At 47.5% G+C, this 24111-nt stretch overlaps 2 pseudogenes; both read left to right on the top strand.

Moving 5' to 3' along the window:
• The first annotated feature begins 9567 nt into the window (after positions 1-9567).
• LOC139009497 (cullin-2 pseudogene) lies at positions 9568-12452 on the top strand (annotated as a pseudogene).
• Positions 12453-21350: 8898 nt separating this feature from the next.
• On the top strand, positions 21351-22892 carry LOC139009496 (F-box only protein 31 pseudogene; annotated as a pseudogene).
• The last annotated feature ends 1219 nt before the right edge of the window (positions 22893-24111 follow it).

Genomic DNA, 24111 nt, shown 5'->3' with positions numbered 1-24111 from the left:
AACCTCACCGGGGCTGTTTCAACCTCACCGGGGTCGTCCCTACCACACCGGGGCTGTTTCGACCTGACTGGGGTCGTCCCTACCTCACGGGGGCCGTTTCAACCTCACCGGGGCTGTTTCAACCTCACCGGGGTCGTCCCTACCACACCGGGGCTGTTTCGACCTGACTGGGGTCGTCCCTACCTCACGGGGGCCGTTTCAACCTCACCGGGGTCGTCCCTACCTCACGGGGGCCGTTTCAACCTCACTGGGGTTGTCCCTACCACACCGGGGCTGTTTCAACCTGACTGGGGTTGTCCCTACCACACCGGGGCTGTTTCGACCTGACTGGGGTCGTCCCTACCTCACGGGGGCCGTTTCAACCTCACCGGGGTCGTCCCTACCTCACGGGGGCTGTTTCAACCTCACCGGGGTCGTCCCTACCACACCGGGGCCGTTTCGACCTGACCAGGGTCGTCCCTACCTCACGGGGGCCGTTTCAACCTCACCGGGGTCGTCCCTACCTCACGGGGGCCGTTTCAACCTGACCGGGGTTGTCCCTACCACACCGGGGCCATTTCGACCTGACCAGGGTCGTCCCTACCTCACGGGGGCCGTTTCAACCTCACCAGGGTCGTCCCTACCTCACGGGGGCCGTTTCAACCTCACCGAGGTTGTCCCTACCACACCGGGGCTGTTTCAACCTGACTGGGGTTGTCCCTACCACACCGGGGCCGTTTCGACCTGACCAGGGTCGTCCCTACCTCACGGGGGCTGTTTCAACCTCACCGGGGTTGTCCCTACCACACTGGGGTCGTTACAACCTCACCGGGGCCATCCCGACCTCACCGGGGCCATCCCAGCCTTACCGGGGAAACAGGAAGTTTGGCCCTCTGTCCCCTGCCGGCGGCTCCCCTCCTGACAAAATCTCCAGGCGTTCCTGGTGGTTGAACATCCAGCACTCCTGCCCTCCACCAAGTGCACAGACTGCCTGTCTGCTGTCCCCCAGCGCTCCACAAGAGACTGGGACCAGTGGGCATGTTTGTGCGCTTGCTGGTACAGCAGTTCCACAGTGCCGGCCGAGTCAGGCCCAGCCTTGGCCGGCCCCGGACCCGACTCTGCCCCCCGATTGCGTCCCTCCCAGATGCAAGGAGCTGAAATCTGCAGCCTGCTGGGATGGGCTCTGTACTTGGTGCCTCTGCACATCCTACTCAGTCTCAATGCGCTTCTTTCTATGCGAGGAGTTGAAATCTGCAGTTTGTTGGGTTGGGCTCTGTACTTGGTGTCACATCCTACTCAGTCTCAATGTTCTTTCTCTCCTTCCAGTTGTAGAGCTTCCACTGGGCCAACTTTCCCATGGTTCTGTATGATAGGTGTTTGTCTGATATTTGGTAGTTTCGATGTTGTTGTGTGAGGTAGCACGCACAGGTCTCTTCCTTATGCCGCCATCCTGGTTCTCCTGGGTCTGCTTCTTGAGTGTGTCTCCCATGGCTGCGAGCAGCTGAAGTCTGCAATTTGTTGGGATAGGCTGCAATAGCGCAGGTGGGTCTTTTTGTGCACCTGGCACAGCTTGGATGGGGATGTAAATTGATTAGGGCTGAGACTCAGGGAGCCGCCATGGCGGAGCAAATAGCACTGGCTGAGTCTCTGCGGCCCCTTGAATCTCTGCCAGGGCTTTGTGTCCCCCAGTGCCGGCGAGCAGCTGTGCAACAGAGTCTCCCTCGCTTTCTGATGGCTGCAAGGCCGTGCTGCCTCTCCCCGTAGGGTCTGGTGCCTCATGATCCCGCCTGAACCAGCTCAGTGGATTTGAAAGTTTGCAGAAGCGAAGGCGTTTCTACTTGTGAGTCTGGCACAGCCCAGATGGGATTGTAAATTGCATAGGGCAGGGTCACAGGGAGTCGCCGGGGCGGAGACTCAGCGGCCCCTTGCCTATCCAGGACACCAGGACTTCGTGTCCCCCAGTGCCGGCGAGCAGCCGAGCGCCAGAGCCTCTCTCGCTTTCTGACCGCTGGAAGGCCGCGCCGTCTCTCGCCTTGGGGCCTGGGGCCTCAGAGACCCGCCCGAACCAGCTCAGTGGATTTGAGAGTTTGTAAAAGCACAGTCATTCCCTCTTGTGCCTCTGGCACAGCCCTGAGGGTAGGGCGGGGTCACAGGGAGTCGCCAGCATGGAGGAAATAGCGATGGCGGCGTCTCCGCGCCCCTCGCCTCCCTGGGACACCAGGACTTCTTGTCCCTCAGTTCCGGCGAGCAGCCGCGTGTCAGAGCTTCCCTCGCTCTCCGACCACTGCAAGGCCGTGGCCGCCTCTCCCTGTGGGATCTGGGGCCTCAGAGACCCGTCCCGAGCAAGCCCAGAGGATTCGAGGGTTCGTAAAAAACCGAGAATCCATTTGCAGCCCGCGTGGCGTGTGACTGCGTACCTCTGGTTTTGGTGCCTCCGTAGCTCCCACTCAGTCTCACTGCACTTCTTTCTTTTCCTCCAGTTGTAGATCTCCCACTGGGCCAACTTCCCCATGGTTCTGAGTGGCGGTTGTTTACTTCATAGTTGATAGTTTCAATGATGCTGTGAGAGAGCAGCACACACAGGTCCGCTCCCTACGCCGCCATCTTGGTTCCTATATCCATTTTTTTAATTTTAAAAAAATATATTTTTATTGATTTCAGAGAGGAGGAAAGAGGGAGAGAGAGGTAGAAACATCAATGATGAGAGAGAATCATTGATGGGCTGCCTCCTGCATGCCCCACACTGGGGATGGAGTCTGAAACCCAGGCATGAGCCCTGACTGGGAATTGAACCATGACTTCCTGGTTCATGGACTGATGCTCTGAGCCATGCTGGCCGGCCCATTTTCACCATTCTTCAGTGCACAACTCAGTAGTATTAAGTACATTCACACTGTTGTGCGACCATCACCACCACCCATCTCCAGAACCTTTTTTTCCTTTTCAATCAATATTTCTTTTTTTTTTTTATTGTTTTTGTCAGTATTACAAATGTCTCCCATTTCCCTTTTAGACTTCTCCACCCAACCCCAGCCCCACCCCAGGCCTTCTACACACTATTATCTGTGTCCATGTACGGAACTTTTTTCATCTTGTAAAACTGAAACCTTGTATCCATGAATCAGAACTCCCTATTTCTCCAGCTCCTGGCAGCTGCCATTCCACTTCCTGTCTATATGAATTCGACTACTTTAGCTACATCATATGAAATGTTAAAATTCCTTTCTCATTTCCTTTTGTGTATATCCTATCACTATGTTCGTGGTGGTTTCCGTGGGGATTGTATATAATTAACATCCTAAAGTTATAACATTCTAATTTGAATTTATACCAGCTTAATTTCAATAACATACAAAAACTGCTTCTAGCCCTGGCCGGTTTGGCTCAGTGGATAGAGCGTCGGCCTGTGGACTCAAGGGTCCCAGGTTCGATTCCGGTCAAGGGCATGTACCTTGGTTGCGGGCACATCCCCAGTGGGGAGTGTGCAGGAGGCAGCTGGTCGATGTTTCTCTCTCATCGATGTTTCTAACTCTCTATACTCTCCCTTCCTCTCTGTAAAAAATCAATAAATTATATTTTTAAAAAAACTGGTTCTATACAGCCCCATCCCTTTCAATTATTGATGTCACAATATATCTTTATGTATTGGGTGTCCAGAAACATAGACTAATAATTTTTTACACATTAGTTTCTTAAATCGTGTAGAAAACAAACAGTGGAGTTACAAACCAAAGTTATAATGATACAACTTTTATAATTGTCCATGTATTTACCTTTATCAGAAATCTTTACTATTTTGATCTATATGTCCTGATATGGTTAATGTTCATTATATATATTTTTTCTTTACTTGTTATATCAGCTCTAATTTTTTAAATATATTTTTATTGATTTCAGAGAGGAAAGGAGAGGAAGAGAGATAGAAACATCAATGATGAGAGAGAATCATTGATCAGCTGCCTCCTATATGTTCCCTACTGAGGATCAAGCCCACAACCTGAGCATGTGCCCTTGACCAGAATTGAACCTGGGACCCTTCAGTTCGTAGGCTGACGCTCTATCCACTGAGCCACACCGGCTAGGGCCATTTTATATATGTGTATGTGTGTGTGTGTGTGTGTGTGTGTGTTTAATATTTTTGTTGATTTTAGAGAGAGAGGCAGGGAGAGGGAGAGAGCAACATTGATCAGCTGCCTCCTGCATGCTCCCTACCGGAATCAAACCAGCAACTTTCGGTGTACAGGTCGATGTCCAGCCAACTGAGCCACAGTGGCCAGGGCTATATATTATTAAATGAAACAAGCAAGTTGGTGAAGACAATGCATAGTATTGTCCCACTTGTATTTTTTAAAAATTTATCTAAAAAGTATGGAAGGTTTATACACAAAACTGTACCAATAATTTTGGGGAATGAGCAAGTTCCTTTACTTTCTACCTCATACATGTCTCTTTTTTTCCAGTGAGTATGTATTTATTGTATAATTTTTAAGTACATATATTTAAACCCTAGCCCAGCCGTGGGCAAACTATGGCCCGTGGGCTGGATCCGGCCCGTTTGAAATGAATAAAACTAAAAAAAAAAAAAAGACCGTACCCTTTTATGTAATGATGTTTACTTTGAATTTATATTAGTTCACACAAACACTCCATCCATGCTTTTCTTCTGGCCCTCCGGTCCAGTTTAAGAACTCATTGTGGCCCTCGAGTCAAAAAGTTTGCCCACCCATGCCCTAGCCGGTTTGGCTCAATGGATAGAGCATTGGCCTGCAGACTGAAGGGTCCCAGGTTCGATTCCAATCAAGGGCACATGCCCTGGTTGTGGGCTTGGTCCCCAGTGGGGGGCTTGCAGGAGGCAGCCGATCGATTATTCTCTCACATCATTGATGAATCCATCTCTCTCTCCCTCTCCCTTCCTCTCTGAAATCAATTAATATATATATATATATATATATATATATATATATATATATATATATATATACCAGAGACCTGGTGCATGAAAATTCATGCCCTGGAGGGGGGATCCCTCAGTCCGGCCTGCCCCCTCTCACAGTCCGGGAGCCCTCAGGGGCAGGAGGCCACCCAGCGATCAGGGGAAGGTGATGCCCATCACACCGCTGCTGCTGCCACTGCTGGCAGCGCAAGCCTTGGCCGGCCCTGGTTACCTGAGCCTCAGGCAGCCTAGGGTGGCTGAGAGGCTGAGGGGCTGAGGGGACTCCGGAGGCAGGCGCATGATGCAGTGTGACTAATGCCCTGGCGGGGCCAAGGGCACTGGGTGCTGCCATCTTTGAGGGCATGGCAATAAATTAGCATATTTCCTCCTTATTGGCTGTGGGCGCCTCCATCTTTGAGGGCATGGTAGTCAATTAGCATATTCCCTACTTATTGGCTGTGGGCACTGCCATCTTTGAGGGCATGGCAGTCAATTAGCATATTCCCTCCTTATTGGCTGTGGGCACCACCATCTTTGAGGGCATGGCAGTCAATTAGCATATTCCCTCTTTATTAGGTAGGAGATATATATATATATTTAAAAGAAAAAATTAAAGCAGGTCAGATTTTAAAAAGGAAAATAGAGTCTCCTGAGTGTTTTCACATGTGTGGCCAGTTAAAGTTGCAGGGTGATTAATGACTGATAGAAGAACCAACATATAATTTTTTTCATTTCAATGAACTGTCATAGACAGGGAGAAGTCTTTTACTTTACTGCATTATTTTTATAGGACATTAGTTACAGCCAGGAAAACAAAATATTATTCATGTTTACCATCTGCTAGGATGATGTAATAGCATTGATAACAAGTATGCTTCTTTTAAATGATAGGTACCTACTCTGTAAAAATGTACCTACTGGGAGAACCTTGCCATGATGATCACCTGAACACTGCCCCCATGTCCTTCCTTCATCGCTGACTCCGTCCACACCTATGGGAACCCTTGGACCAGCTGGGGCTGGACCCCAACAGATGGTGCCCGAACAGGATGGATAGGACTCCACCATAGGAAGAGGGTGTATAGTCTTCGCCAACTCCGTCCACACCTTTGGGAACCCCTGAAACAGGATTCCCCTAGATAAGCCCCCCCCCCGCACTCGGGACGGAAAGGACTTCACCGTAGGGTGCTGCAGACCCCCTATAGAGGATAAGTAGGGTAAGACAGTGGATAGTACAGAACTTAGATTGAGAAGATGTGCCATACTGAGTCTAGAAGATAGAAGACTCTGTATTGATCTTTAGAATGAGAAGATGTGCCATACTGAGTCTAGAAGAAAAAAGACTCCATATTGATCTTTTAACACATATGCTTGCTAGCAGAGGAGTTAAGGTTACTCCCAGTCAGATGGAATGTTGTTGTTTTTTTAAATATATTTTATTGATTTTTTACAGAGAGGAAGGGAGAGGGATAGAGAGTTAGAAACATCAATGAGAGAGAAACATCGATCAGCTGCTTCCTGCATACCCCCTACTGGGGATGTGCCCTAAACTGGAATCGAACCCGGGACCCTTGAGTCTGCAGGCTAACGCTCTATTCACTGAGCCAAACCGGTTAGGGCCAGACGGAATGTTTTATACAAGAAGTATGTTCATGCTTTTCTGAGGAAGGAAAGGTAAATGTAGAGGCATGAGAGAAGGTAGGCCCAAGGAGCCTTATCCTTAACCCCACTGCAGCCTTTCCACCCCGGGAAAGTGCAGGACTGGCAAGCTCTCCCTGGGGTGATAGATCAGGACTCAGGTAATAGCGGAAAGCGCCAATCTTACTCTTAAAATGGATACAAGAGAGCATTTGGGGTTTTTTCTTTTTTAATGCCTGCTTTGGATTGAGTAAATGCATTTTACTTAGTTTTAACACATCAAAGTTAGCTCTTGACACAAAAAGAAAAACTGACAATTCCATCAATATAAACCTTTTCTATAAAAAACAAAAAAAGGGGAGAATAATGTGCCTGTCTGCAGCAGATGTGCAGCCCTGAGCTGGAACCACCTGTCCATTGGGAGGATCACATGTGCCTCCTTTTTGTTTGTCCATATGTCCCAGCTTTGCCCCACATCTCCTTTCCTTTTTCTTTTCTTTTCTTTTCCTTTAATCTGACTACTTGTTTACTGGTTCTTTGGCCTTTCTCCTTCTCTCCTGAACACAGCCTTTTCTAGAATCTTCCTACCCTACTGTTCCAGGAAGGGCACCTCCCTTTTCTGCCGTGACTGGGGGTGTCTGGTATATGCCCCATATGTGGAGTTGTCTTGTGCCAAGAGCCTGACATCCTGGGCTGAGAAAGCCCTGTTCGGGGACTCTCCTGTGTCCTGTATTGGCCCCTCTTGCCCTTGTGTCAAGAGGGACCCTCTTCTCACAGTCCATTTGCCCACAGCTGTTGCCTAGGCTTTCTGTTCACACTGAGGTTGAGGCCTCATGGTGGCCAGTGCCATGGATCTGTCTCTCACCCAATGGTGTGAGCTGGGCCCTCCCTGGAGAAGAAACCTGGGTTCCCCAAGAGATGTGACCAGAGCCAGGGCCCCGCCAGCAGGCGAGGGGAGCCCAAGGCAGGTGCTGGGCGTGGAGGCCACGGGGGCATAGGCTACCAAGGAGAAAGAACTGAACCTCTTGCAGGGGGCCGCTACCCCTCCCTCATTCGCACACCTCACATCACCCTGCTTGGCCCCAGAGGATGGCTGGTTAGCTAGAGACGGGTAAGATTCCTCAGGGAAGGAACAATCTTAGATAGGCAGGTTATGGAGTGACATTCATGAGAATAAGACCACCGACTCCAAGTAGGTCTTAAACAGCAAGTGAGGATTTATTGAGCTGGCCAGCGACTACAGTTACAGCACCCTGCCGAAGCAGAGGCTGAACTGCAGTGACGACTGCAAGAGTTACATTTTATTATTAAATTCTGTGGAGGCCCAGAGAAAAATGTGTCTTTCAAATTCTGGGCCCCCCCTATATGGAGGAAACTCTCTTTATTTATACTTTTTCCAGTCCTTTGTCTCCCAAATTTGGAATGAGACTTCCGGGCCTTCGGAGAAAGAAGGCCTGCGTGCTGGGAAGGGGCCATGAGACCATATCTCAAGGCCTGGCCTGATGTCAGTACCTTCCTATCTATGTGTTTTAGGAACAGACAGCACAGCATGACCCGTCTGGCCAAAGCGCCAGATATGTAGCCCAGCACAAGGCACAGTCGCAGAGGGGGCCATCAGGAGACAACTTGGGGGTCAACAGAGGTGGGGCACAGATCCCCACCCCCCCCCAACTATGTAGGGGCTTGAACACTTGCCCCTTCTGAGGGAGGTCTCCTGCCCCCATGGCTGCTTTGCTTCCCACGCCCAGCTCAGATGGGGACCCAGGTAAAGACAGAGACTGGCTGACAGCAGCTGCCCTCTCACTGCAACAGGACTTGTTTCCCATTCTACCTTGGACCACAGGGAAAGGGGCAGCTGAAGGAAAGGGCTGTGTCAGGATGCTGCCTTCTTCCCTTTCTTCTCCCTCTTTTTTCTAAACACTTCCATGCCTTGTAGTTCTTTTGCTTTCTCTTCTTTTTCTTTCTACAACCCTCCATCTCCGCCTCATCCTCCTCCTCCTCGGTGTCATCCATATCGGCTGACACAGAGGGCACAGCTGACTCCTCCCCAGACACCAACACCACCATCAATCTAGGCCATGATGGACAATTTGATCCAGCCCTTCAATGTGCTGATGCTTTGGCAAGTCCAGCACTAATGACACCGCCTGCTAGCCAGATCAACAAGGACAACCGAACCATCGACTTGAGGACAGCTGAAATCACTTGACTGAAGAAGCCAGCATCATTCTTCAGGAACAAGGCTCCATGTGCACTCCATTCACTATGTTTATAGCTGTGCTCGCTATCATGGCTTGTCAGTCTTCTTCCAAGTCTTAAACAACCCAATCCCAGAGGTGGCCACTGATTTACACGCGCTATCATTTAAAAAATAAAAAAGGGAGAATTTGCCCGAAGCAGGTCCACCATTGCTGCTTGACACAGTCGCTGCAGGGAAGAAACATCTGCACAGCTTATGTTTCAAGGGACCTGGCGTATATGGCATATGTTTTCTCCCCCTCTTAACGCTATGTGTTTTAAACAGGACCACCTCCCCGAGAAAGGTTGTTTCCCCAGGTGAGGATTTCTTCCCTGGAGTTAGGGAGAGAATAAAACCCCTTAACTAAGTGCCAGGCGGGTAATTAATCACTTTAACTATGAATAATTATGATTAAGCTACATAGTCTTTACTTAGGATAATCTCCTTCAGTTACTTCCTTGTAGCTTAATAGAACAATAGAGTAACCTTGGAATGGAGATAAGAAACACCCTAACTTTTGGACTAGAATGGGTAGGATTAAAATCAACTGGTATAAATACAGATGTAATAGAACAATAAACACAGAACTTGGCTGGAGATCCTGGCAATAGAACCTGGCTGGAGAACCTCGCTATGCTGATCAACTGAATGCTGTCGCCGTGTCGTTCCTTCTTCGCCGACTCCGTCCACATCTTTGGGAACCCCTGGACCTGCTGGGGCTGGACCCCAACAATTGATAAATAAGCTGACAATCAAACGCGAGTTCCCTTGTAGATTTCAACACTGAACTTGCACAATGTCTTTGAAACCAAGAGTAGCAGATTTTGATGAAACATGGAACAAACTTTTAACGATAATCAAAGCTGTTGTCACGTTGGAATACGTCAAAAGAGCAACATGGAATGATCGCTTCTCAGATATCTATGCTTTATGTGTGGCCTATCCTGAACCCCTTGGCAAAAGACTTTATACAGAAACTAAGATTTTTTTGGAAAATCACGTAAGGCATTTGCACAAGAGAGTTCTGGAGTCTGAAGAGCAAGTACTTGTTATGTATCATAGGTATTGGGAGGAATACAGCAAGGGTGCAGACTACATGGACTGCTTGTATAGAAATCTCAACACCCAGTTTGTTAAAAGAAACAAATTGACAGAAGCTGACCTTCAGTATGGCTATGGTGGTGTCGATATGAATGAACCTCTTATGGAAATAGGAGAGCTAGCATTGGCTATGTGGAGGAAATTAATGGTTGAACCGCTTCAGACCATCCTTATCCGAATGCTGCTGCGAGAAATCAAAAATGATCGTGGTGGAGGAGACCCAAACCAGAAAGTAATCCATGGGGCTATTAACTCCTTTGTTCATGTTGAACAGTATAGGAAAAAATTCCCCTTAAAGTTTTATCAGGAAATCTTTGAGTCCCCCTTTCTGAGTGAAAAGGAGAGTATTACAAACAAGAAGCTTCAAATTTATTACAAGAATCAGACTGCTCACAATATATGGAAAAGGTTCTAGGTAGAATAAAAGATGAAGAAATTCGATGTCGAAAATACTTGCACCCAAGTTCATATACTAAAGTGGTTCATGAATGTCAGCAACGAATGGTAGCAGACCACTTACAGTTCTTGCATGACGAATGTCATAAGATCATTCGACAAGAGAAAAAAGATGGCATGGCAAATATGTATGTCTTTCTCCGGGCTGTGTCCTCTGGTTTACCTCCTATGATACAGGAGCTGCAAAATCATGTCCATGATGAGGGCCTTAGAGCAACCAGTAATCTTACTCAGGAAAATATGCCAACACTATTTGTGGAGTCAGTTTTGGAAGTACATGGTAAATTTGTTCAACTTATCAACACTGTTTTGAATGGTGACCAGCACTTCATGAGTGCATTGGATAAGGCTCTGACATCAGTTGTAAATTACAGAGAACCCAAGTCTGTTTGCAAAGCTCCTGAATTGCTTGCTAAGTACTGTGACAACTTACTAAAGAAATCAGCAAAGGGCATAACTGAGAATGAAGTGGAAGGCAAACTTACCAGCTTCATTACTGTTTTCAGATATATCAATGATAAAGATGTTTTTCACAAGTTCTATGCAAGAATGCTGGCGAAACGTTTACTTCACGGGTTATCTACGTCTATGGATTCTGAAGAAGCCATGATCAGTAAATTAAAGCAAGCATGTGGTTATGAGTTTACCAGCAAGCTACATCGGATGTACACAGATATGAGTGTCAGTGCTGATCTCAACAATAAGTTCAACGATTTTATCAAAAACCAAGACACAGTAATAGATTTGGGAATTAGTTTTCAAACATGTTCTACAGGCTGGCGCATGGCCTCTTACTCAGGCTCCTTCATCTAATTTGCGATTCCCCAGGAATTGGGCAAAAGTGTACAGATGTTTGAATTATTTCACAGCCAGCATTTCAGTGGAAGGAAACTTACATGGTTCCATTACCTCTGCACAGGTGAAGTGAAAATGAACTATTTGGGCAAACCATATGTAGCCATGGCTACCACATACCAAATGGCGGTTCTGCTAGCCTTCAACAACAGTGAAACTCTCAGTTATAAAGAGCTTCAAGACAGCACACAGATGAATGAAAAGGAACTGACAAAAACAGTCAAATCATTACTTGATGTGAAGATGATTAACCATGATTCGGAAAAGGAAGATGTTGACGCAGAATTTTCATTAAATATGAACTTCAGCAGTAAAAGAAAAAAATTTAGAATTACTACATCAATGCAGAGAGGGACCCTCTTCTCACAGTCCATTTGCAGGCGAGGGGAGCCCAAGGCAGGTGCTGGGCGTGGAGGCCATGGGGGCATAGGCTACCAAGGAGACAGAACTGAACCCCTTGCAGGGGGCCGCTACCCCTCCCTCATTCGCACACCTCACATCACCCTGTTTGGCCCTGGAGGATGGCTGGTGAGCCAGAGACGGGTAAGATTCCTCAGGGAAGGAACAACCTAAGACAGGCACAGTCGCAGAGGGGCCATCAGGAGACAACTTGGGGGTCAACAGAGGTGGGGCACAGACCCTCACCCCCTCAACTTTGCGGAGGCCTGAACCCTAACCCCTTCTGAGGGAGGTCTCCTGCCCCCATGGCTGCTTCCCGCTTCCCCCCAGCTCAGATCGGGATCCAGATAACAGAAAGAGACTAGGCCCAGCTCAGATTGGGACCCCAGTAAACACAGAGACTGGCTGACAGCAGCTGCCCTCTCACTGCAACAGGACTTGTTTCCCATTTCTACCTTCGACCACCAGGAAAGGGGCAGCTGAAGGAAAGGGCTGTGTCAAGATGCTGCCTTCTTCCCTTTCTTCTCCCTCTTTTTTCTAAACACTTTCATGCCTTGTAGTTCTTTTGCTTTCTCTTCTTTTTCTCTCTACTACCTTCCATCTCTGCCTCCTCCTCCTCCTCCTCCTCCCCGGTATCATCCATATCAGCCGACCCAGAGGACACAGCTGACTCCTCCCCTTATGCCAGACACCGACACCAGCATCAAGCGCGGCCCTGATGGACCCTTTGATCCAGCCGTTCAACACGATGACACTTCGGGGAGCCCATCGCCAGCAATGCCGCCCGCTAGCCAGATCAACGAGGACAACCGAACCACCGACTTGGGGTCAGCTGAGGAAGTTAACAACTGAGGCCCAGTAGATGGTAGAGAAGCAAGAAGTGGAAGCTACTCTCAGCCAAGTCCGAGGACTCTGAGTAAATGAGCAAAAGAAATGAAATTTCCATTTAGCAGAAACTCACTTACTGCTGTTTTGCATTGCCATTGTCTTATTATTCTTACTAGTTTTAAAAATATTATGTTTTGCCGAAACCGGTTTGGCTCAGTGGATGGAGCGTCGGCCTGCGGACTGAAAGGTCCCAGGTTCGATTCCGGTCAAGGGCATGTACCTGGGTTGCGGGCACATCCCCAGTGGGAGATGTGCAGGAGGCAGCTAATCAATGTTTCTCTCTCATCAATGTTTCTAACTCTCTATCTCTCTCCCTTCCTCTCTGTAAAAAAATCAATAAAATATATTTTTTAAAAAATATTATGTTTAAGTTTTAAAATGTTTTGGGTTTTGCATTGGCATTGTCTTGTTATTGTTTTAATAGCCAGAGTTTTGTTCTTGATGCTTAAGTTTTACTTTCATTATGGTAGCTTTTTGTTCTTGATGCTTAAAAACTTTCATTATAGTAGCTTAAAATATAGGGTGAGATGTGGGGAGCCGATATAGGGTTAAGCCTCGGACTGACCTGTCAGCAAAATCACAAACAAGTCTTCTGAGTCTTAAACAACCCAATCTGAGAGGTGGCCGCTGATTTACACACGCTGTCATTTAAAAAATAAAAATGGGGGAATTTGCTGGAAGCCGATCCACCCTTGCTGCTTGACGCAATCGCTGCAGGGAAGAAACATCTACACAGCTTATGTTTCAAGGGACCTGGCGTATATGACATATGTTTGCTCCCTCTCTTAAACGCTATGTATTTTAACCAGGACCACCTCCCGAGAAAGGTTGTTTCCCCAGGTTAGGCGTTAACAGGACTAAGGAAGAGAATAAATCAGTAAATCCCCCTAGTGTTACAGAAATACCATGTACTACTTATGAAGAACTTGGACTAAGACTGTTGGCAATAACTTTGGGACTTGTTGGGCCCGTATCCCTAGGGGTCTGCCCACCAGGGAAAGCACCAAAGCCTATACCCCTGGAGACCCACTGACACAGGGCAGACCCAGGAAAGGCAAGCAGCAGGGCTGGGAGGACATAACCTTTACTGGGTAGGATAAACTCCTTCAGTCACTTCCTTGTAGCTTATCAGTAGAGCAGTGACCTTGGAATAGCCCTTATAATGGAACACAGAGATCAACCTAAGCAGGATTAAAATCAACCGAACTAGATAGAGACAGGATTTTTGGCTAAGGTCAGATAAGGAACAAGGAACTGTAGAACGTTACCCAAAACATACCATGATGTGATTATAGAGGCATGCTTATAGAATCAAATAGTATAAATATAGATGTAACAGGACAATAAAGAGAGAACCTAGCCATGATGATCACCTGGGGAAAAAAATGTACCTATTATATGTAAAAGGTGAGGAAAAGCTTGGAAAAATCACCCCAAGTTTGACAAGATCTGTTTATGCGATTTTAGCGAGGGGCATACAATTCAAAAGGAAGGGAGCCTCTAGGGATGGGGAGCATCTGGCAGCACTTGCCATCTGGGGACCAGTGCACATCATCCTGCTTTTCCTCACTGACACCAGTGTCTGGTGGCAACTGAAAGCCAGATGTTCTGGCTTCTCCTGGAAGCGAAACTGGTGAGTGGGTCAGAGTGTAATTCATTAAAGACATGGCTTCGTAGCATCCTTCCTGTGGTCTGTAATGGCCTTGACTCTCCGCCTCCGAGGGAGCCTACGGACCATTTAATCCACCCTCAGGGCATCGAGATGATAGCCTGTATCTGTGACCGCTGAGGACCTGGCAGAAGAAGGAGGAAGAGGGCTGGCTTGGCCCCTGTGACCCTGGTCAGCTGAGTAGAAACAAGACCCTGTGCTTCCTGACCCAGTCACCTTTCGGGAACACCTGTTCCCCAGGAGCCAGGTAGGAAGAAGGTCTGTTCTGTCAGCTCTTGGTCTGCATCTCTTCCAGAGGCAAAGCCTCCCTTCCCCCAAGGAAACTGTAGAAAATGGGATTTGTGATACCTGACATCCCCGGACCTCAAGTCTTACAATTTTCCTCAAAAGCCAGCGCCACGTTACGTGTCCATGTCCACCACGTCGTGGTCATGTCAGTATGTGTTCAGTCTTGAATATTTGTGGTTGCCCTTGAGAAAGGTGTGTGTATGAGAACCAAGATCAGCCGGGGCACCTTCAGGGCCTTCCCGGGGAAAACCCAGTGCCTCTGGTTCCCTCGATCCTACCTCCTAACCTCACAAAAGCAGTTATACCCTCCATCCTTGTCTCAGGAAAGCAGGTCGTGTCACAAAGCGTAGCGTCCGTGCCTGGAGCTCAAGTTGTGGAAGAGGAGGCGAAAAGGATCGAGACGAATTTGGAAAAGGTGTGTGAGGAAAACCCACTGGTTCTTAAAGAGGTTTGGAAGGTAAAGTCAGATGCAGCTTAAAAAGCAAAGAGCAGTACTCATGTGGGCCTTCTGCTTACCGAAGCAGCCCCTGAGGGCTGCAGGCTCGGCCTGCTGGCTGGGAAATTTGGCAAAAGACTCAAGTGGGTTTCGGTGGAGACAGACTCAGAGGGAGATTCATCTGTGCACCCAAAGACAGAGGTTAGTGCCTCAGCCCTCTTATCTCTTTTGGGGTCCCCCTATAAGGCAGGAGAGCCTGGGATGAGAGGGGCACCAGAGCCATGAACCCTAAGGAGCAAGGGAGCCTTGAAAGTTGGCCACGACTGTGTCAATCGCTCCTGGATCTTGAAGACAGCTTGTGGAGGCGTGAAGGTGGGGGAAAGGCTCAGAAAGCTCAAAGCAGCCTGGTTCGTCTCCTGAAGGCCCCAGCCAGAATCTTGTTGAGAGACCTTCAAACATCCAGGAACTGTGTGACCTTTTCCTTAAGTCTGTTAGCCTTCGTTTCTCTATAATTACCAGTGGCTAAAACATCAAAGGAGTTTTGTTTGTTTCAAGGACAGAAGGAAAGAGGCCTGGCCCAGAACCAAGTGTGACGAGCACAGGGGGCTTTGGACTGCTGGCCTCAGGCCTCCTCGCTGGGATCTTCTGTCTTGGGTGTCTCAGGTCTATGCCAAGAAGGTGGCCCCGCTGGCTGTGAACAAGACAAGACCTCCTTCACTCAGGATGAGGAATGTGTTGCCCTTCTTGGCCTCAGTGGAGCTGGAAATGTTCCATTTTTTAATTAGTGACTGAGGAAGACCCTGTCACCTCTGGTGATGACTTTGTCGAGGGCCTCAGCCTCAGCTCTCACTTAGGGAAGCTAGGTTGTGAGCTGGGAGGAGGGAGGCACCCCTCTGGGGATGGGGTGGCTGTGTTGAGAAGAGGGGAGCACTGAAATACACAGGGCTGGGGGACAGTCCATATATCAGGTTTGTCTGTGACTCCCATCCTAGACCTCATCTCAGAGTCCAGATCATGTATTTGACCTGCTTACTCAACTTTGCCTCTTGAATGTCTCACAGGCACTTGCAACTCAATGGACCCCCAAAGCCATTGGCTGTCCACACACACCCAACCTCTCCTCTCTCCTCCCCCGATACTTCCTGGGGGAGTGGGTGGCAAACTTCTATGGACACGCAGGATGTCCAGTGGGCAGCTGAGTTCATGGATGCTCCCTCCCTGTAGCCTGGAGTCTGCTCACCTGAGCCCCTTCCCACTGCACTCACCTTGGTTGAGGCTACTCCTGATTTTTAGTCCTGCCTTCTTTGCTTTCCTGCAGCATTTCATAATGCTGACCCTTCCTTCTGTCAAACTCCAGCCTTCCTGGATTTATTCTATGGTGTCCCCTGTCCTCTGCCTCGTCTCTGTCACTAGCACTTCTTTTCAGGCTCCTGTGGTGAATCTTCATCTAGCTCATTAAATTTTGTTGCTCCTCAAGATTGAAACATCATCTCTCTGTCCTTTTTTAAAAAATATATTTTATTGATTTTTTTACAGAGAGGAAGGGAGAGGGATAGAGAGTTAGAAACATCGATGAGAGAGAAACATCAATCAGCTGCCTCCTGCACATTCCCTACTGGGGATGTGCCTGCAACCCAGGTACATGCCCTTGACCGGAATCAAACGTGGAACCTTTGAGTCTGCAGGCCGACGCACTATCCACTGAGCCAAACCGGTTAGGGCTGTCCTTCTCATTCTTCACACATTGTCCCCGCCTGATCTCATTCGTTTCTCTGAATCCCATTATCTTGTTTACTGATGTCTCCTAAGTAGCCACATCCCCAGTCCTGTGCTTCAGACGTGCATGTATGCATACCTATTAGGCAGCCTCACTCAGACATCTTCTAGTTGTTTTTTTAATTTTAATATTTTTATGTTTTTAAAATATTTTTTATTGATTTCAGAGAGGAAGCGAGAGGGACCGAGAGATAGGAACATCAATGATGAGAGAGAATCATTGATTGGCTGCCTCCTGCACACCCCACACTGAGGATCAAGCCCGCAACCCAGGCATGTGCCCTGACCAGGAATTGAACCGGGACCTCCTGGTTCATAGGTCAACGCCCAACCACTGAGCCACGACAGCAGGGCTAATGGAATGTTGTTTAAAAGAATGAAGTACAGATAATGTTACATACAACATGGACCTCAAAAACATTAAGTGAAAGAAGCTAGTCACAAAAGGCCACATGTTATGTGATTCTGTTTATGTGAAATGTCCAGGATAGGCGAATCTATAGAGACAGTTAGTAGATTAGTGGTTGCCAGGGCCTGGGGCATTGGAGGAAATGAGGAGTGGCTGCCAATGGATACAGGGTTTCTTTGGGGGGTGATGAAATGTCCTAAAATTGATTGTGATGATGGACCCACTCTGAATATGCTAAAAAAACATTCATCAGTGGGTGAATGTGGTGAATGGGTGAACTGTATGGTATGTGAATTATGCATCAATAAAGCTGTTACAAATAGAAAGGAAGGAAGGTGGAAGGAAGGAAGGAAAAGAAAATATGGGACAAGGTTACATGGTCCTGGGCAGACCCTCAATCTAGCCTAATTGTCATCACTCATCCATCAACATACATTTACTGAAGCTCACATAGAAGAAAGTATGAACTTATTCCATAAACTTGGGTGAAAGGCAATGTGACATTTCTTTGTATTATTTAAAATCAAATGACATCTGCTGCAAGGCCCTCATCCTGCCCAGCTGGCAAGAAATCAGATTTCTATTTTCCTGGAACTTATCTGCATTTTGTAAAGATTCATAGTTGGAAATACCGAATTTAAATCATGTTAAACTTGCTCCTCTGTTTCTCTATTTCCTCCTAGAAGTTGCACTTGAATTAATCCTATCTAATAATAGACAAACATGGTAATTGACTGTACCTTTGCTACGCCTCCCATTGGCTAATCATTGTGATATGCAAATTAACTGCCAACAAAGATGGCAGCTAATTTGCATACTGCAGGCAGGGCGGGACAGCGTGAGCCGCCAGCGTGAGCTGCCAGTGCGCTGCCATCCAGGGCAGGCCAGCCCCAGAAGCCCCAGAAGCCGCCTGATATGGCAGTAACTCTATCAGTAAGCACTCTGAAATTCAATGGCATAAATGCACCAATTAAAAGACAGATTATGAGGGTGAATCAAAAACAAAACCCACTTTAAATATAAAGACACATATAGATTAAAAGTAAATGAATTAAGCTGCAGCCTGTTTTGCTCAGTGGATAGAGCATTAGCCCATGGACTGAAGGGTCCCAGGTTCGATTCCAGTCAAGGGCATGTACCTCAGTTGCTGGCTTGAACCCCAGCCCCTATCAAAGCATGTGCAGGAGGCAACCAATCAATGTGTCTCTCCCTTTCCCTTCACTCTCTCTAAAATTCAATGGAAAAATATCCTTGGGTGAAGGTTAACAAAAACAAAGTAAATGGATTAAGTAACATTAAAGAGATTATAAGAAAAATATATTCCAAATTTTGTTAGTTGTATAATGGTTATGTTTAAATTATTAACACCTAAGAAATTGGGTGAAGGGTACATATAATATGCTGAAGTATTTTATCGTTTTTTTACATGTATGAGATTATTTCAAATTAAAATATTAAAAAATTAAAAATTAATAAAATATTAATTGAAATGTATCTGCATTACATGAAAAATCTCCTAATTGCTTCTAGCATAATTTATTGTGCTATAATTTACAAGGGTTCAATTAAGAAATATCTTAATTCTAAATTATATACAGTGGGGCCTTGACTTACGAGTCTGAGACAGAGCTCATTAAGGAGCTCGTTAAGGAGCTCGTTAACTCAAATTACTCTATCAACTCAATGCAAGAAATCGGCTGAGAGACAGCTGGTATCTCAAAAAACTCGTTAGTCGGGACACTCGTAAGTCAAGGCCCCACTGTAATAGAAAATATATAATAGTGCAGTTATAAGCACTTACCTGAAAGTAAAAATTTAAAGAAGTGAATTTAAAGAAGGGATTAGCCAAAGAAAATATATGCACAACCCATGGACACAGACAACAGTATGGTGATGGCCAGAGAGAAGTGGGGGGCAAGAGCTGGGTAGAGGGGGCAAAAGGGCGGAAATAGGGACATCCTATATAATAATAATAAAAGGCTAATATGCACATTGACTGAACGGCAGAATGACCGGTTGCTATGATGCGCACTGGCCACCAGGGAGCAGACACTCAATGCAGGAACTGCCCCTTGATGGTCAGTGCACTTCCATATGGGGAGTGCCACTCAGCCAGAAGCTGGCTCATGGCTGGCCAGCACAGTGGTGGTGGCAGGAGCCTCTCCCACCTCCGTGGCAGCACTAAGAATGTCCAACTAACGGTTTAGACCTGATCCCTTGGGGGCCTAAGCCTTTAGTCGGACATCCCCTGAGGGCTCCCTGGCTGCCAGAAGGATGTCTGACTGCAAGCTTAGGCCTGATCCCCCGGGGAGTGGGCCTAAGTCAACAGGTGGACATCCCCCAAGGGGCCTGGACTATGAATGGGCGCAGGCCAGGCTGAGGGACCCCCCACCCCCGAGTGCACAAATTTTTGTGCACGGGCCTCTAGTATAATTAGAAAACCCTAACAAAACTGTGTCCTTGGTCTCTCCCTTTGTGAGCCTTCTGCTCACCATCCTTTATCTGTACAAGTATTTTTAAGCATTCTTTCACATCTTCTAAAATACAGTCTTACCAGTATCTGCTGCTATTCTAAAAATCAGCAGTGACTTCTGAGAGTCCACATGAATTTCCTTCTGAGTCACTCACTGTCTCAGAATTATTTAGCTCCTCTGCGAAGTTGTCATTGGTCCATGGTGCCGCTGTGTGCTGATCAGGGCTCCTTGGCCATCCCAGATGAGCCACCATGGCAAAAGGTTTACGCCAACCTCAGCTGTGTAAGAAAAGTCACCTTTTTTTAATTTTCTTTAAATCAAATTATATTTTCAAGACTTATATCCCAAAATTGGTTCAAGAAATAGAAAACCTGCCCATATAGACCAAAACTGAAACAAAATTAAAATAATGGTCAAAGGCCCTGGCCAGATAGCTCAGTAGGTTGTAACATTGTCCTATACACCAAAAAGGTTGCAGGTTCAATTCCTGGTTGGGGGAGACAACCAATCAATGTTCCTCTCTTTCTAAAATCAATTTTTAAACAACCGGTGAGGATTTTAAAAATAATAATAATTAAAAATAAAATAATGGTCAAAGACCTACCCCTTCTTTAAAAAGTCTAGGCTAAGCCCTAGCTAGTTTGTCTCAGTGGATAGAGTGTTGGCCTGTGGACTGAAGGATTTGATTCTGGTCAAGGGCACATGCCCAGGTTGCGGGCTCAATCCCCAGTGTGGGGCATGCAGGAGGCAGCCAATCAATGATTCTCTCTCATCATTGATGTTTCTGTCTCTCTCTCCCTCTCTGAAAGCAATAAAAAACTATATTTTAAAAAATCTAGGCTGGCCGTAACCGGTTTGGCTCAGTGGATAAAGCGTCCGCCTGTGGACTGAAAGGTCCCAGGTTCAATTCCGGTCAAGGGCATGTACCTTGGTTGCAGGCACATCTCCAGTAGGGAGTGTGCAGGAGGCAGCTGATTGATGTTTCTCTCTCATCGATGTTTCTAACTATCTCTCTCCCTTCCTCTCTGTAAAAAAAAATCAATAAAATATTTTTTAAAAATCTAGGCTGAAAGGGATTAATGGGCAAGTCTACCAACAACCACCAAACAGATCATTTCCTTCTTGAAGGAACCTTCAGAATCATGGGAGAGAAGATGGGGTTCTACCAACTCATAAATGATGATAAAACCAGATAGGGATCCAAAATGAACTATAGGCCCTACCCGGTTTGGCTTAGTGCAGCGGTTCTCAACCTGTGGGTCGCGACCCCTTTGGGGGTCGAACGATCCTTTCACAGAGGTCGCCTAAGATCATCGGAAAACACATATATAATTACATATGGTTTTTGTGATTAATCACTATGCTTTAATTATGTTCAATTTGTAACAATGAAATTGGGGCGTCACCACAACATGAGGAACTGTATTAAAGGGTCTTGGCATTAGGAAGGTTGAGAACCACTGGCTTAGTGGATAGAGCCTCAGCCCACAGACTGAAGGGTCCTGGGTTCAATCCCAGTCAAGGGCACATCCCTCAGTTGCAGGCTTGATCTACGGCCCTGGTTGGGGCACGTGCTAGAGGCAACCAATCGATGTGTCTCTCTCACATCAATGTTTTTCTCTCTCTGTCTCTCCCCTCCCTTCCACTCTCTCTAAAAATCAATGGGATGGGTTTCTTTGGAAGTGTTGCTAAAGTCCTACAATTGGCTCCTCTCTGAGGGGGCGTGGCTAGGCCCTGGGGGGCGTGGCTGGACTCTCGGGCGGGATGAGCTAGTTTAAAGCCCGGCTGAGGCTCAGCGGCCCACGTGGCTGTTACGCGTGGAGGCATGGAGGAGTGCGCTGGCCTCTGCAGCGGCGTGGGCTCTTCGCGGAGATGTTGGTGTCGTCAGCAGTGCCAGGGCCCAGCTGAGATGGCAGCGGCCGATGGCAAGCCGGCCCCGGCCCTGGCCCCTGCAGAAAAGCACGTCGAGGCGGACGCGGCAGCGGGGTGCTGTGCCGGGAGTGGAGGAATCGCGAGCCCCATGCCGCCCCCGCCGCCCCCGCGCTGCTCGCTGCAGGACCTGCCGGTGGAGATGCTGGTGGAGATCTTGGCCTTGCTCCCCGGCACCGACCTGCTCAGCCTGGCCCAGGTCTGCACCAAATTCCACCGCATCCTGCACACCGACAGCATCTGGAGACGGCGCTGCCGCGAGGAGTATGGCGTTGGTGAAAACTTGCAGAACGTGGAGACGATAGGTATGTCTTATCGAGAAGTCTATGCGAAGCTGCTCCACCCATACAGACACATTTTGGGACTGTGGCAGCTAGATACTGAGCACTATAGAACACTGCTGAATGTCGTGGTGGACGGCTTATGCATTACTGGTTGGACGTACGGGCCTTCCCTGAACACCCACGTGGATGGCCCGCTGCAATTCGAGCCCTCGTTCAGAATTCGCCTGACGGAGAGGAAATCAGCCACGGTGGAGTGCCTGGAAGGCTGCATCAGCAGGCCCCACAACCGCCACGTGCAGATTCAGAAGGACAGGCTCACCCTCCAGTGCAACAAGACAGACCACCGAAAGGATTTAACAATGAGCCTTAGGGAGGAACGGGGGCTGGTGCTGGTGTACGTGCAGGAGGACAGATATCAGTTTGACTGCCTGGCCTACCGCCGCCTCTACCTCCCGCCGAGCCACCCGGACGACCTCATCAGGCCAGGCCTCTTCCAAGGCAACTACGATGCCTTCGGCCTAAAGATTGCCATGCTCAGCTTCCATGGGAAGTATGCCAGGGTCACCAAGATCACGGGAGACTCCATTGGGATGTTAGAGATCCACCTCATGCGCCGCATCCAGCTGCCAGATGGCGAGTTCTTCCGCAACTTCAACGAGCTCGCCCGTGTGGTCCAGGAGATTGATGAGCAGGTGATCCGGGAGCAGCAGCAGCAGCAGCAGCAGCAGCAAGAAGACGGGACTGAGGAAAGCGAGGGCCATGGCTGGCAGAGCCCTGCCCAGCCCAGCGTCGGGGAGTCCGGGGCTCCAGCTTCAGAGGAGCAGCCTGTCCCGTTTGTTCTGCCTCTGGGCATGCGCACAAGAGACCAGAACTATCCCCGAACCTGCAGGATGTGTTTCTATGCCGTGGACACTGTTACCTTAACTGGCTTAGCCTACCACGGGCGCTTCCCTGGAGTCTTCATCCTGTTCGATGAGAACCACTTGGGGTTCATCTGGCTGGAGCTGAAATACTTCATCCTGTTCGGCAGAGTCCAGAACACCTTCCAGACTGTGGAGGCACCATCCGCGCAGGCCTTCCTGGAGATGCTCAAGGACATTCATTCCGGACCCCCTGGGAGGAGCAGCTTGCAGATTTGACCTTCTGATCAGGTTACCCACCTTATTTGTTTTCTTAATCCTCACCCGAGGATATTTTCCCGTTGATGTTTAGAAAGAGTGGGAGAGAGAGGGAAAGACAGAAATATCGATGTGAGAGAAACATATCAGTTGGTTGCCTCCGGACCAGGGCCAGGCTGGGTAGGAGCCAGAAACTGAGGTAGAAATAAACCTTAGACAGTGGTCTCAACCTTCTTAAAAAAAGAAAAAAAAGAAAGAAAAATATCCTTGGGTGAGGGTTAACAAAACAAAAAACAATATAAATGAACCATTAGACAGTTTCATATAGGAACATAAATATCCTAAATAAATAGTAACAATACAAATTTAGTAATATATTGAAAGAATATAAATTATGATCAAGTCAGGCTTATCCCAGAAATATAAATAAGGTTCAATAGTAGAAAAATCCTGCCTGGCCTGTGTGGTTCAGTGGTTGAGCATTGACTCATGAACTAAGAGATCAATGGATGTTTCTAACTCTATCCCTCTCCCTTCCTCTCTCTCTAAAAATCAATAAAAACATTTTTTAAATTAAACCTTTATTGTTCAGATTATTACATTGGTTCCTCTTTTTTCTCACCATAACTCCCCTCCACCCAGTTCCCACCCCACCGTCGGCCCTCACTCCCCACCCATAGGTGCACGATTATTGTCCAATCTCTTCCCGCACCCCCCACACCCCTTTTCCCCCCAAAAAATAGTCAGTCCATTCCCTTTCTATGTCCCTGATTCTATTACAATCACCAGTTCATACTGTTCATCAGATTATTTATTCACTTGATTTTTATTTTATTTATTTTTTTTATTAAATCTTTATTGTTCAGATTATTACATTAGTTACTCTTTTTTCCCACCATGACTCCCCCCCACCCAGTTCCCACCCCACCCACAGCCCTCACTCCCCACCCACTGTCCTCATCCATAGGTGCACGATTATTGTCCAATCTCTTCCCTCACCCCCCACATCCCGTCCCCCGCCCCAAGAATAGTCAGTCCATTCCCATTCTATGTCCCTGATTCTATTACAATCACCAGTTCATACTGTTCATCAGATTATTTATTCACTTGATTTTTAGATTCACTTGTTGATAGGTGTGTATTTGTTGTTCGTAATTTGTATCTTTACCTTTTTCTTCTTCCTCTTCTTAAAGGATACCTTTCAGCATTTCATATAATACTGGTTTGGTGGTGATGAACT

This window comes from Myotis yumanensis, unplaced genomic scaffold, assembly GCF_028538775.1.
Source record: "Myotis yumanensis isolate MYYU_CA2020_CCGP unplaced genomic scaffold, mMyoYum1.0.hap1 SCAF_4, whole genome shotgun sequence".
Taxonomy (NCBI): domain Eukaryota; kingdom Metazoa; phylum Chordata; class Mammalia; order Chiroptera; family Vespertilionidae; genus Myotis; species Myotis yumanensis.
This window is presented reverse-complemented; position numbering and strand designations above follow the sequence as displayed.